Genomic DNA, 12,971 nt, shown 5'->3' with positions numbered 1-12,971 from the left:
ACAAACAAAAACTATTGATCCAATACGTGTTTGGTTCGTTTATAATCTCCTTTTAAGCAAGCAACAGCAAATCTCATTCATATTAGAAGAAAAGCCATTGGGGAAAAACAGAAATGGGAAAATATTGTGGAAGTTTTGGTTTATGATATATAAACATGTTTTTGTTTTAATCCCAGGTGTGGGATATGGGGGCTGCTCCAGTTTGTCCACAGCTGATAACTGCCTCATGAGAGGGCACGTGATCTTTGTCAGCTGGGAACTGCCTCATGTGGGGTCGTGGTCTTTGCCAGTGGGAATAAATACAAAAGCCAAGAGAAAAGAGAGGAGGGGGAGAAGGAGACAGAGAGAGAGAGAGAGAGAGAGAGAGAGAGACAGAGACAGAGACAGAGACAGAGACAGAGACAGAGACAGAGACAGAGACACAGAGACAGACAGAGACAGAGACAGACAGAGAGACAGAGAAACGAGGGCTGAGAGAAGACAGCTTGGAGGAGACAGTTGGAGGAGGAAGAGAAGACTGTTGCTGTGCTGGCTGTTGCTGGCCGAATATGCTGATGGTGGAGACTGGTACTGCCCCAAAGAACCCGATGACCCTAAACAGCAGGAAATAGCCCATAAGAACTATGCCCCTCCTCCCCATTAACTTTCTTTCTCTCCTACCTGGGTTGGGGTGTTAGAAGGGATTGGGGTTGGGAGAGAGAGGCATTAAGGAGTCCCACATAAATTAGGTTTTAGAAAAACCATAGCCTACACTGTACCATATATTTATATGCACTGTACAAGTAAACTATACTCCTTCAACTTGGGGGAGGTTGTTTTGAATCTGTAGATCAGCTAGGGAAGAATTTAAGAATTTCAATTTCACAGTATGGAGGCTCCCAATGCCTTCTGAGATTTGCTTCATCCAAGCTTAGCATTTTGCCCTCTCTCACCAAGGCAGGACTCCCTGTGTCTCTAGACAACATTAAAGTCAGTGTTCCTTTAGGCCAAGTCTAAACCCAGTGTTGATATGTGGGTACTCTGTTTTTCAGTCAGTGACCCAATTCAAAGATGAGGGGGCCAGAAATGAATTATTTAAAATCCCTCTCTGCCCTGTAAACTAAAAAGAAATTTTGTGTTGATATGTTGAGATAACTATGCAATCACTGGTGGTTTTTTGTTAGTTTCTCAGTTTTCAAGACAGGGTTTCTCTTTGTAATAGTTCTGGCTGTTCTGGAACTCACTTTTTATATCAGATTGGCCTTGAACTCAGAGAATCTGCCTCCTTCTGCCTCCTGAGTGCTGGGATTTAAGGCGTGCAACCTCACCATCTGGCTGGTTTTAATTTGTTGTTTTTTTACTTATTTATTTATGTGTGTGTGTGTGTGTGTGTGTGTGTGTGTGTGTGTGTGTGTGTATGTAGGGGCACATGTGTATGCCACAGAGTGTGTGTACAGGTCAGAGAAAACTCGTTAGAAGTTGGCTCACTGTCTACCACGTGGGTTCTTGGAATTGAACTTGGGTTGTCAGACTTGGAGGCAGGCTTCTTTACACATTGAGCATCAAAAGGCCTACAGTCACTTAAAAAAAAAAGAATTTAGCATAACTAGGCACAGTGGCACAAACCTGTAATCCCAGCACTTGGGAGGCAGAGACAGGCAGATCTCTGTGAGTCTGAGGGCAGCCTGGTCTACAAATTGAGTCCAGGATAGCCAAGGCTACACAGAAAACCCTGTCTTGAAAAACAAAAAGCAGCCAGGCGGTGGTGTCGCTTGCCTTTAATCCCAGCACTTGAGAGACAGAGGCAGGTGAATTGCTGTAAATTCGAGGCCAGCCTGGTCTACAAAGTTAATCCAGGATATCCAAGGCTACATAGGGAATCCCTGTCTTGGAAAAAAAGAAAAACAAAAAACAAACAAACAAAAAGAATTTAGCTACAGCCAGGGGTGGTGGTGCATACCTTTAATCCCAGCAGTGGCAGGAGGATTTCTGTGAGTTCATAGTGTGGTCTACATCATGAGTTCCAGGTCAGCCCAAACTACATAGTGAGGCCCTGTCTCACAAAAACAAAGCAAACAAAGATAAATTTAGTTTCAGCTGGGTGTGGTGGCACATGCCTGTAATTCCCCTTGGGATGCTGACATAAGAAGAGCACAGGTTCCTGGCCAGCATTGGCCATAGATGAGACACTGTCTCAAAAATAAAGAAAATATATTACATGCTGGCGCCCACCTGCAAATACCAGCACTTAGGAGTGAGAAGCAAAATGATCAGCAGTTCAAGGCCATTCTTTGTTTGTTTGTTTTTTCGAGACAGCATTTCTCTGTGTTAGCCTTGGCTGTCCTGGACTCACTTTGTAGACCAGGCTGGCCTCGAACTCACAGCGATCTGCCTGCCTCTGCCTCCCGAGTGCTGGGATTAAAGGTATACACCACCACCCCGACTTCAAGGCCATTCTTGACTATATAGCAAGTTAAGGCCAGACTGGCCTACAGGATACTGTCTCAAAAGAAATAGTAAAATATGAAAATGGAGGGGGGTGTGGATGGATAGATAGTTTAGTGGTTAAAAGCACTAGCTGCTCCTTCAGGTGACCAGAACCCACTTTGGGCACCTCACAACCACCTATAATTCCAGCTCTAGGGAATTCAATGCCCTGTTCTGGCTTCTTTGGATACCTACATGGGCATGGACTATAGAGAGAGTTGGGGGGGAAAGACATTCATATAAATTGAACTGAAATCTTCTAAAACATAATTTTATTGGAGGCACATATGGTGGTACATACCTTTAATCCCAGCACTTGGGAGGCAAACCTCCGAGTTATACTCTATATAGTGACTTCCAGAATTTTATTTTTTAATTTACGGTTTGTGTATGTGCCTGCTTGTCTGTTTGTTGCACAATCTACATGCAATGCCCTCAGAGGCCAGAAGAGGGCGAAAGATTGCCAGGAACTGTAGTTACAGAAGGTTGTAAACTGACCAATGTGGGTTTTTGGTACTAAACTCAAGTCTTCTCCAAGAGCAGTAAGTGCCCTTAACCATTAAGTCATCTTTCCAACCGCAATGAAAATTAACTGTCAGCTTAAAAAGCAGAAGAAGGGCTCTAAATTCAAGGCTAACTTGTCTACATAGTGAATCCAGTCTAGCCAGAGCTACATAAACGAGACACTGTTTAAAAATATCTTTAAAAAAGAAAAAAAAATGAATTTAGTTTTAAGACCAATAACAATCTAAAAGCCTACATTCAATTTTATTTGTATTCTGCTTGTTTGTTTTTGTTTTTTAGATAAGGTTTCTCTGTAACCTTGGCCTCCTTGGATTTGCCTTGTAGACCAGGCTGGCCTCTAATTCACAGAGATTTGCCTGCTTCTGCCTCCCTTAGTGCTAGGATTACAAGCATACACCATCACCACCTGCCTCAGTCCCTAAGCTCTTTAAGTTTCAAAGAAATGACTGGAGCCCTTTTCATTTCAATGTGTAACATCACATAGTAACTCTTCATTGCTGCTACTCAGCTAAACTCTGTCACTGTGTGTGTGTGTGTGTGTGTGTGTGTGTGTGTGTGTTTTCCACATCTGAAACACAGTACTCATGAATACATGGTTTGTGTCATGAGACTTCTAAAGTATAGGGTTACTTTTCATTAGTTTAGAAACAGCATTAAAATGATTAACTTTAGAAGAGGTAGTTCTTTTCAATATTTTAATTTACAGGGAGCATATTGTTCATGTTGTCTTTCCAAGTAGATAAAATGGTAATTTTCCTTTCCTTTCCTTTGTTTCTTTGTTTCTTTTAACTGATAGGGGATGGTTAGCAATTACAGCATTTTTCTATCCTATCCCACATAGTGGACTTCCTCCCTTATTCTTATCTCAACTGGTTACTCTTTCTGTGTCTCCTTGATGTTCCCTATTTGCTCTAGAGGATTCTCCAAGAGTCCAGCCTCTGCCCCACTTGTACTTAGCCCCCAGTTAATCTCCTAAACACCTCTGGAATTTTGAGGCTTCTGAAGCACACTGTAATTCTCAGTGACTCATAAAAAGCACACAAAAAACCCCACATTAAAAAAATGCATTTCTTTTGGTTTGACTTTACGATTTTTAATTTTTATTTTATGTATTCAGTATGTGTGTGTATGCGTGTGTGTAGGTCAGAGGACAACTTGCTGCAGTTTTTCTCTTTCCATCATGTGGGCCCCAGAGAATGAATTCATGTCACCAGGCTTAGTGGTAAGCACTTTTATCTGCTGAGCCATCTCTCTGGCCTTGTTTTGGCTTTTTGAGACAGGGTCACATGTAGCTCAGGTTGGCTTGAACTGGCTGTTTACCTGAGGATAACCTTGAATTCCTGATTTTGCTTCTGCCTCCCTAATGCTGGCATTACAGGCTTGTAGCAACGTGGCTGGTTCATTCCTTTTTAAATATTTCCATTACTAGAGGGCCTAATCTACGTTAATGTTTCAAAGTAGTATTCAGTTAACACAGCAATAGTCATTGAATCTTCTGGGTTTTGTTGTTGTCGTTGTTTTTTTTTTTTTTTTTTTTTTTTTTTTTTGTCTTTTGAGACACAGTTTCTCTGTGTAGCCCCAGCTGTCTCGGAACTTAGACCAGGCTGGCCTCCACCTGCCTCTGCCTCCCAAGTGCTGCGATTAAAGGCATGCCCCACCATGCCCGGCTCCCTCCCTCCGTCTCTATGCTCTTCCCCTCACTCTGTTACTTACACTGCAGCCTGGGTGTCATCATTCTACCTCTCTTCTCAAAATCTTCCAGTGGTTTTCAGTATCTCAGAGGCCGACGAGCTTACAATGGCTTACAAAGTTGTTTTATTATATAATATGATCTCTCCTCTCCTTCAAGTCAAGGCTCAAATGGCACCTCTTCCTATTTGGATCATCCCAGTTAAAACTGCAGTACTCTAGTCCCTCCCATAAGACTTAGAATTTTTTTTCCCAGAGACAGGGTTTCTCTGTGTAGCCTTGGCTGTCTTGGACTCACCTTGTAGACCAGGCTGGCTTCAAACTCACAGACATCCAACTGCCTCTGCCTCCCTGAGTGCTAGGATTAAAGGTGTGTGCCACCACCACCGGGCTGACTTAGCATATTTTAAGTGGTCACAGAACTTGCTTACTTATTTTGCTTACAGCATGACTTATGTAAACTCTAAGAGGGCAAGAACTTTCATGTTTTATATACTGACAGGTCCCAGTATAAATGAGTAGTAGGCTTATAGTAGGCCTTCATAACTACTTATGGAATAAGTAAGTAAATCAAATTTGTTTTATGTGCATTGGTGTTTTGCCTGAGTGTCTGTCTGTGTAAGGGTGTCAGATCTTGGAGTTACAGACAGTTGTGAGCCACCATGTGGTTGCTGGGAATTGTATCCCAGTCCTCTGGAAGAGCAGTCTGTGCTCTCAACCGCTGAGCTATCTCTCCAGCACCCAAATAAGTAAATCACTGTCGACTACAAATTAAAATTTATGGCTAGGCATGGTCACACAGTTCTTTGAAAAGAAAACATATATAATGAGTGTTTTGCCTGCACATATATATATGTAACACATGGTTGCTCATGGAGGACAGAGAATAGCATAGAATCCACTGGAAATAGAGTTTCAGATGTTGTGAGCCATCATGTGGGTTCAAGGAACCAAATCTGGTCTTCTGAAAGAACAACAAGGGCTATAAATCCCTGAGCCATCTTGTAGGCTCAATTTTCTTAACCAATATACTTTATTAACAACTTAGTGACCGAGCATTTGTCACTTATAACCGGACTAACCAACACAATAGGAAATGAGGATTAATGGACACAATAACAAAACCTTAAGGATATCAGTTCCGAGGAATGATTCTCCGGGCGTGAGCCACAGGATTTGTTTTGTTGGAACCTGGGGTAAAGCAGAACCCAGAGCCTCAGCAGGAGCCAGAGCCCCGAAGCCTTCCCTGGAGCGGTTTTCTCTAGGAGCGTCTTGAAGTGCAGCGATGAACAGCCAAATCTATCCCAAGTCTCTAAAAGCCCCGCCTCCAGTTCTGGGCTGACTTATCTATCTCCTCCCAGAGTCTGCTCACGGGATCTTTTCAGCTGGCCACAATTAAGCTCCTGCACTTCTAGTTGCTCTTCTAGTGAATTAACCTCACCTGTTCTTTCACGAGACCATTCCCATCCCACACTTGGAATCCTGAAAACCAGGTTTATCTCTCCTTCACATCTCTTCTCCTCCACCTCCACCCCATGGCACAGATATTTACTCCCAGAATTTGAGAGACAAAGGGAGGAGAGGAAAAGTTCTGTGAGTTTGAGGCCAGCCTACTCCACAGAGAGTGAGACCTTATGTACCCCTCCCAACTTTATGGAATTAACTGAGAATTTAAACTCAACGGTGTGAAGATAATTTAATATGTTAATCAGTGTAGCCACATGGTACAGTTGGAAGAGCATGGGTCAAGAGGCGGCATAGAGCCATCAGAGTGGCTCAGCAAGTGAAGGTGCCTGCTGTCCGACCTTGACAATTTGAGTTTCATTTCTGAGATCTACATGGATAGCTCTGGCTGTCCTGGAACTCACTATGTAGACCAGGGTGGCCTTGAACTCGCAGAGATCACAGAGGCACTTGCTTCTGCCTCCTGAGTGCTGAAATTAAAGGCGTGGCTACAAATTGTCTTCTAATCTGCACACACTCACTATAGCTCATGCACCCCCTCCCCACCATGTAAATAAGTTAAAAATGTAGTTAAAAAAAAAATAAAACAGCCTCAAGCAAAGAAGCCTCCTTTCCCACTTGTGCTAGCTAGTTTCTTTGTCAACTTGATCCAAGCCGTAGTCATCTGAGAGGAGGGAGCCTCACTGAGAAAATGCCCCCGTAAAATGGGGCTGTAGGCCAGCCTGTAGGGCATTTTCTTAATTAGTGATTGATGGGGGAGGGCCCAGCCCATTGTGGGTGGGCTGCCCCCCCGGGGGGCTGATGGTCCTGGGTGCTATAAGAAAGTAAACTGAGCAAGCCAGTAAGCAGCACCCCTCCATGGTCTCTGTATTAGCTGCTGCCTTCAGGTTCCTGCCCTGACTTGCTTTGATGATGGAACTGTGATGTGGAAATGTAAGCCAAATAAATTCCTGCACAAGTTGGTTTTGGTCATGGTGTTTTATCACATCAATAGAAACCTTAACTAAGACAGCAATGCATGGTGGTGAATGCAGAGACACGTGTGTCTGCTCAAGGTGTCTGCTGAGAATAAGTGAGAGCTGAATGTTCAGCCCTCATCAGGACATTTACACCATCCCCTCTAAGGCTCAGGGACTAGGAAGAATGTAACACCTGGAAGACAAGGGAAGATCCACATTATACTCTCTTCTGGGTATGCCACAGCCTATGCAGACCAGATCTCACTGCCTCTGTGGCTAGGTACAATGGGCCCATCGTCAGTCAACAATGGACTAGGGAGGGGCTCATGGACCCTTTTCTGCTAAATATTGGCTCTTGTTGGACTATAGGGAAGGGACAGTCTTGTCTTCAGTTGTATACTCACTGATGAGCCCATTAGGCTCTAATGAGTAGTTTCAAACCCATGGAACTATCCACAGATGATTCTAACAAAAATGAGTCTCATAAAACTGACAAAATAATAAATTAACATGAAGAATTGTAGGGGAATAAGGGTTGGGGGTGTTGGTGGAGGCAGCTTTCCCTAAAGAGCACAGACTCCCCTTTTAGGCCCCACCCCTGGAAACCTTGCACACCAAGCTCCACCCCCAGATTACACAGGCCAGGCCTGGCCCCTCAGTGTGTAGCCAGCCTTCCCACCCTACTGCAGGAGCTACAACCACGAGGCCCTGCCCTGAGAAACTCCAATGGCCAGCCCCCCTCACTACCTCTCTTCCCCCATGCTCTATACCCCCTGGCCTCCCCCCCCTTAGCTAAGGCCTATAACTGCCTTCCCTAAATTGCCAGCCCCTCCAGGCAGGGGAGTGGCTAGATCCCCGTCCTACAGAAGAAGAAGAAGAAAAAAAAAAGCCCAATAGGAGAAACCCTATATAATGCCTGTGTTCTGCTCAGTTCTTTATTGCTCCTCCCCTGAGTACAGGCTGCCACCTTCTTCTTCTTGTGTCTTTCCTAATAAATTTCTTATTTATTTAATGTATATGAGTGCTCTATTTGCAAGTGTGTCTGCACTCCAGAAGAGGGCATTAGATTACATTATAGATGGTTGTGAGTCACCATGTGGTTGCTGGGAATTGAACTCAGGACCTCTGGAAAAGCAGTCAGTGCTCTTAACCTCTGAGCCATCTCTCCAGCCCCCTAATATGTTTCTTGTGTGAGGTTTGTTGTGTGGTGTACAGCTCTTTTGCCTCAGAGCTGAAACACAGAGGAAGATTAAAGAGGGGATTATAATAATCCAAATGTTTTCTACATATATGAAGTTGTCAAAAACCAAACTTGAATAAATGTTAAAAACAACAACAACAAAAAAGCTGGGCGGTAGTGGTCAATACTACATCTGACAAAGGTCTAATATCCAAAATATATAAAGAGCTCAAGAAATTAAACACCTTACCAGGAGATTGGGATAGATGTGAGGACATCCTACTGGGACTATAGGTAAGAGAAATATAGGAGATGGGGAAATAGAAGGATCCAGAGGGTCCTAGAAACCTACAAGAAGAACATTATGATGGGTGGATCTGGGCCCAGCGGGGGCTGCTCAAACTACTGCACTAACCAAGGACAATACAAGCAGTAAACATCGAACCCCTACTCTGATTAGCCAATGGACAGGACAATCTCCACAGTGATGTGGAGAGCAGGGACTGGCTCTGACATGAACTCTGGTGCCCCATATTTGACCACTTCCCCTTGGTGGGGAGGCCTGGTGGCACTCAGAGAAAGAATAGGAGGCTACCAAGATGAGACTTGATAGCCTATGACTGTATAGTGGGGGAGGAGGTCCCCCTTGGTCACAGAGGGAGAGGGGAATAGGATGAAAGCAGGAGGGAGGGAAGAACGGGAGGATACAAGTGATGGGATAACAATTGAGATGTAATCTGAATAAATTAATAAAATAAAAAAGAAATTAAACACCACCAAACCAAATAACCCAATTGAGAAATGGGGCTCAGAACTAAACAGGGAACTTTCAACAGAGGAATATCGAATGGCTGAGAAACACTTAAAGAAATGCTCAACCTCCTTAGTCATCAGGGAAATGCAAATCAAAACGACCCTGAGATTCCATCTTATACCCATCCAAATGTCCAAGATCAAAAACTCAAGTGACAGCACATGCTGGTGAGGATGTGGAGAAAGGGGAATACTCCTTCATTGCTGGTGGGACTGCAAACTTGTACAATCACTTTGGAAATCTATCTGGCGCTTTCTCAGAATACTGGAAATAGGGCTACCTCAAGACCCAGCTATACCACTCCTTGGAATATAACCAGAAGGTTCTCCACCACACAACAAGGACATATGCTCAACCATGTTCATAGCAGCCTATATAATAGCCAGAACCTGGAAACAACCTAAATGCCCCTCAGTTGAAGAATGGATAAAGAAACTGTGGTACATTTACACTATGGAATACTACTCAGCTATTAAAAACAAAGAAATCCTGAAATTTGTGGGCAAATGGATGGAACTAGAAACGATCATATTGAGTGAGTTAGCCCCAACTCAGAAAGATACACATGGTATATACTCACTTATAATTAGACACTAGCCCAACAGGGATGTCCCCTGAAAGTCTTCACTTACCAGGAGATTGGAATAGATGTGGGGACCTCCTATTGGAACTCTAGGTGAGAGAAGTATGGGAGAATAGGGAAAATAGAAGGATCCAGAGGGTCCTAGAAACCTACAAGAAGAACATCATGATTGTTGGATCTGGACCCAGGAGGCATCTTCACAAGCTAATGTACCAACCAAAGACAATACATGCAATCAATATTGGACCCCTACTAAGATCTAGCCAAGGGATAGGACATTAACCACAGTTGTGTGGAGAGCGGGGACTGACTCTGACATGAACTCTGGTGTCGCATAGTTGATCACTTCCCCTTGGTGGGGAGGCCTGGTAACACTCAGAGAAAGAATAGGCAGGCTATTAAGATGAGACTTGATAGGCTGTGACCATATGGTGGGGGAAAAGGTCCCCTTCTGTCACAGACCTAGGGGATGGGAACAGGGTGAAAAAGGGAGGGAGGGAGGGAGGGAGGAATGGAAGGAGACAAGCAAGGGGATAACAATTGAGATATAATCTAAATATAATAATAATAATAATAATAATAATAATAATAATAATAATAATAATAATAATAATACAAAAAAGAGAAACAACACAGGATACTGCCTGCGGCCTTTTGCTCCTTTCCCTTCTCCCCTTCTTTTTTCCTACATTTTCACCCTGTTCACTTGTTTGAGAGTCTTCTGCTTCTCCTAGGTCTGGACACAGCATTGTAGGCGCTTCCTTCCTCCTTCCTTCTGGACTGGACTTACAGATCACTCCCTTTGAGAAGCTTTGCTCAATCCTTCGAAGTCTGGGTTCCATCAGAACACCCCAATATCACCTAAAACTGGTGCTCCAAGGCCAGCTCTGAATGTTTTTGAACCCTGATGGCTGCCTACAGGGTCTGCGGCGCAGTTATTCTAGGAGAGAATTTGCTTCCTAGGGTTTAAAGGATGGAAATGAGACAGGGTTGGTGTGGCTATGTGACTCAGCGGTAGAGCCTTTACTTAGCAAGGTTCTGGGTTCAGTGTCTGGCCTCTTCCCTATGCTCACTACTCAAGAAAGGGGGGAGGGGAGAAAAGAAAAGAAAAAAAAGGCTAGGTGGTAGACATTAAGAGTAAAAGTTAAAGAGTGAAGCATTTGTTTAATTTCAGAATACGTCATGCTGACTTCTCTTTCTTGGTGATATACAGTTGTTAATTCCTTTTTCTTGGGCAGCTCCCTACAGTTTGAAATAATGCGATGTACATCATTGAGGCACCCTGTTTCTTATGGTTACACAGATCCCGCTGAGTCATTCTGCTCATGTAGACTTAAGTCAAGTTACTGGTTTATTTTCCTTGAGTACCTCCCAGGGTTTCTGAACTAATACAATATTCACACTTCAGATACCTCTTTTTGGGGAGTGGGTTACTTAGATCACACAGTATTTTGTCTTTGCAACTCATTAGTTGCAACTAATTTGTCTTGCTGGTGGAGAGCCTATGTTCCTGAAAAGCAACACAATACATACTCTAGGTAGGACCTTTCAGAACATCTTTTTTTCCCCCTAGAAAAGTGAATTAAGAGGTGCACAGAGAGTTGGAGAGAATTGGAGCTGTGATGACAGACCAGCAGGCTAGAGGAAGGTGAAAAGAAGCTAAGGGGAAGCCAGTGCTAATGAAAAGTAACCAGCCACGGCCAAGATGCTTAAACACTAATCAGGTATCCTCCAGGACTCATATGCATACCAATTTCCCACAAATCCTGTATCATAAGAGTTCAAGGTACTTTTTTGCTTTCTTTGGAGACAGGGTCTTGCTGGCTCAAATGCTGCATGCTCTTGCTTCAACCCTGTTAGTTCTGGTACTGCAAGTACACAGTACCATTTCGGGCTTTCAATTTCTTAAAACATAAAACAAAACAAAAGAAAGAAAGGGGGCTGAGCCTGTCATCCGAGCACTGAGGGAGACAGAGGCAGGCCAATCTCGGTGAGTTCAAGGCCAGCCTGGTCAGGGTCAGTAACAAATCTCAGTAGGTAACGGCACTTGCTCCCAAGTATAACAACCTGAATTTGACAACCTAAGTTCAATCCCCTGCATTCACCTGGTGGAAAGAAGGACCTAACTCTTACAAGTTGTCTGATTTCCATGGCTCCCTCCCCAACTAAAATAAATGGGGGGGGGGGAGCAGAGCATGGTGGCACATGGGAAGCAGAGGCAAACAGATCTCTGTGAGTTCGATGCCAGTCTGGTCTACAAAGCAACTCCATAAGGGGTGACCAATGAGGAAAACCAATGTGAACACATCTCTAAATGCCAAGATTACACAGAGAAACCCTGTCTTGAAAAACTAATAAATATCAGAAAATTGGGAATAGTGCTACCTCAAGACCCACTATACCATTCTTGGGCATATACCTGAAAGATGCTCTACCATACAACAAGGACATTTGCTCAGCTATGTTCATAGCAGCCTTATTTGTAATAACCAGAATCTGGAAACAACCTATATGTCCCTTAACCAAAGAATGGATAAAGAAACCATGGTATATTTACACAATGGAATACTACTCAGCTATTAAAAACAAGGAAATCTTGAAATTTTGTTTTCTTTTTCTTTTCTTTTCTTTCTTTTCTTTTTTTTCTTCTTTTCTTTTCTTTTCTTTTCTTTTTTTTTTTGAGACAGGGTCTCTGTTAGCCTTGGCTGTCCTGGACTCACCTTGTAGACCAGGCTGGCCTCGAACTCACAGCGATCTACCTGCCTCTGCCTCCCAAGTGCTGAGATTAAAGGCGTGAGCTACCATGCCCGGCCGGAAATCTTGAAATTTGCAGGCAAATGGATGGAACTAGAAATGATCATCCTGAATGAGGTAACCCAGACTCACAAAGACACACATGGTATACACTCACTTATAAGTGGATATTAGCCCAACATAGATGCTCTCTGAGAGACTCCACCCAGTGGGAGATCAAGACAGATGCTAGGACTTGCTGCTGGACTCCCGGTGAGAGTGGTATGGAAGAATGGGGGAATAGAAGGACCCAGAGGGTCCTAGAAACCTACAAGAAGACCATTAAGGCTGGCAGATCTGGACCCAGGGGGGCCTGCACAACTACTGTACCAACCAAAGACAATGTATGCAGTAAACCTAGACCCCCCTGTTCAGATCTAGCCAATGGATAGCTCATTCTCCACAGTTGTGCCGGGGGCGGGGGGGGGGGGGGCGGGGAAGAGAGGGGAGCAGGGACTGCTCTGACGTTAACTGCGGTGCCCCTGATTTGATCACTCC

The sequence above is a fragment of the Acomys minous genome (assembly GCF_964271855.1).
Source record: "Acomys minous genome assembly, chromosome: 7".
Classification (NCBI taxonomy): domain Eukaryota; kingdom Metazoa; phylum Chordata; class Mammalia; order Rodentia; family Muridae; genus Acomys; species Acomys minous.
Note: the sequence above shows the minus strand (reverse complement) of the source record.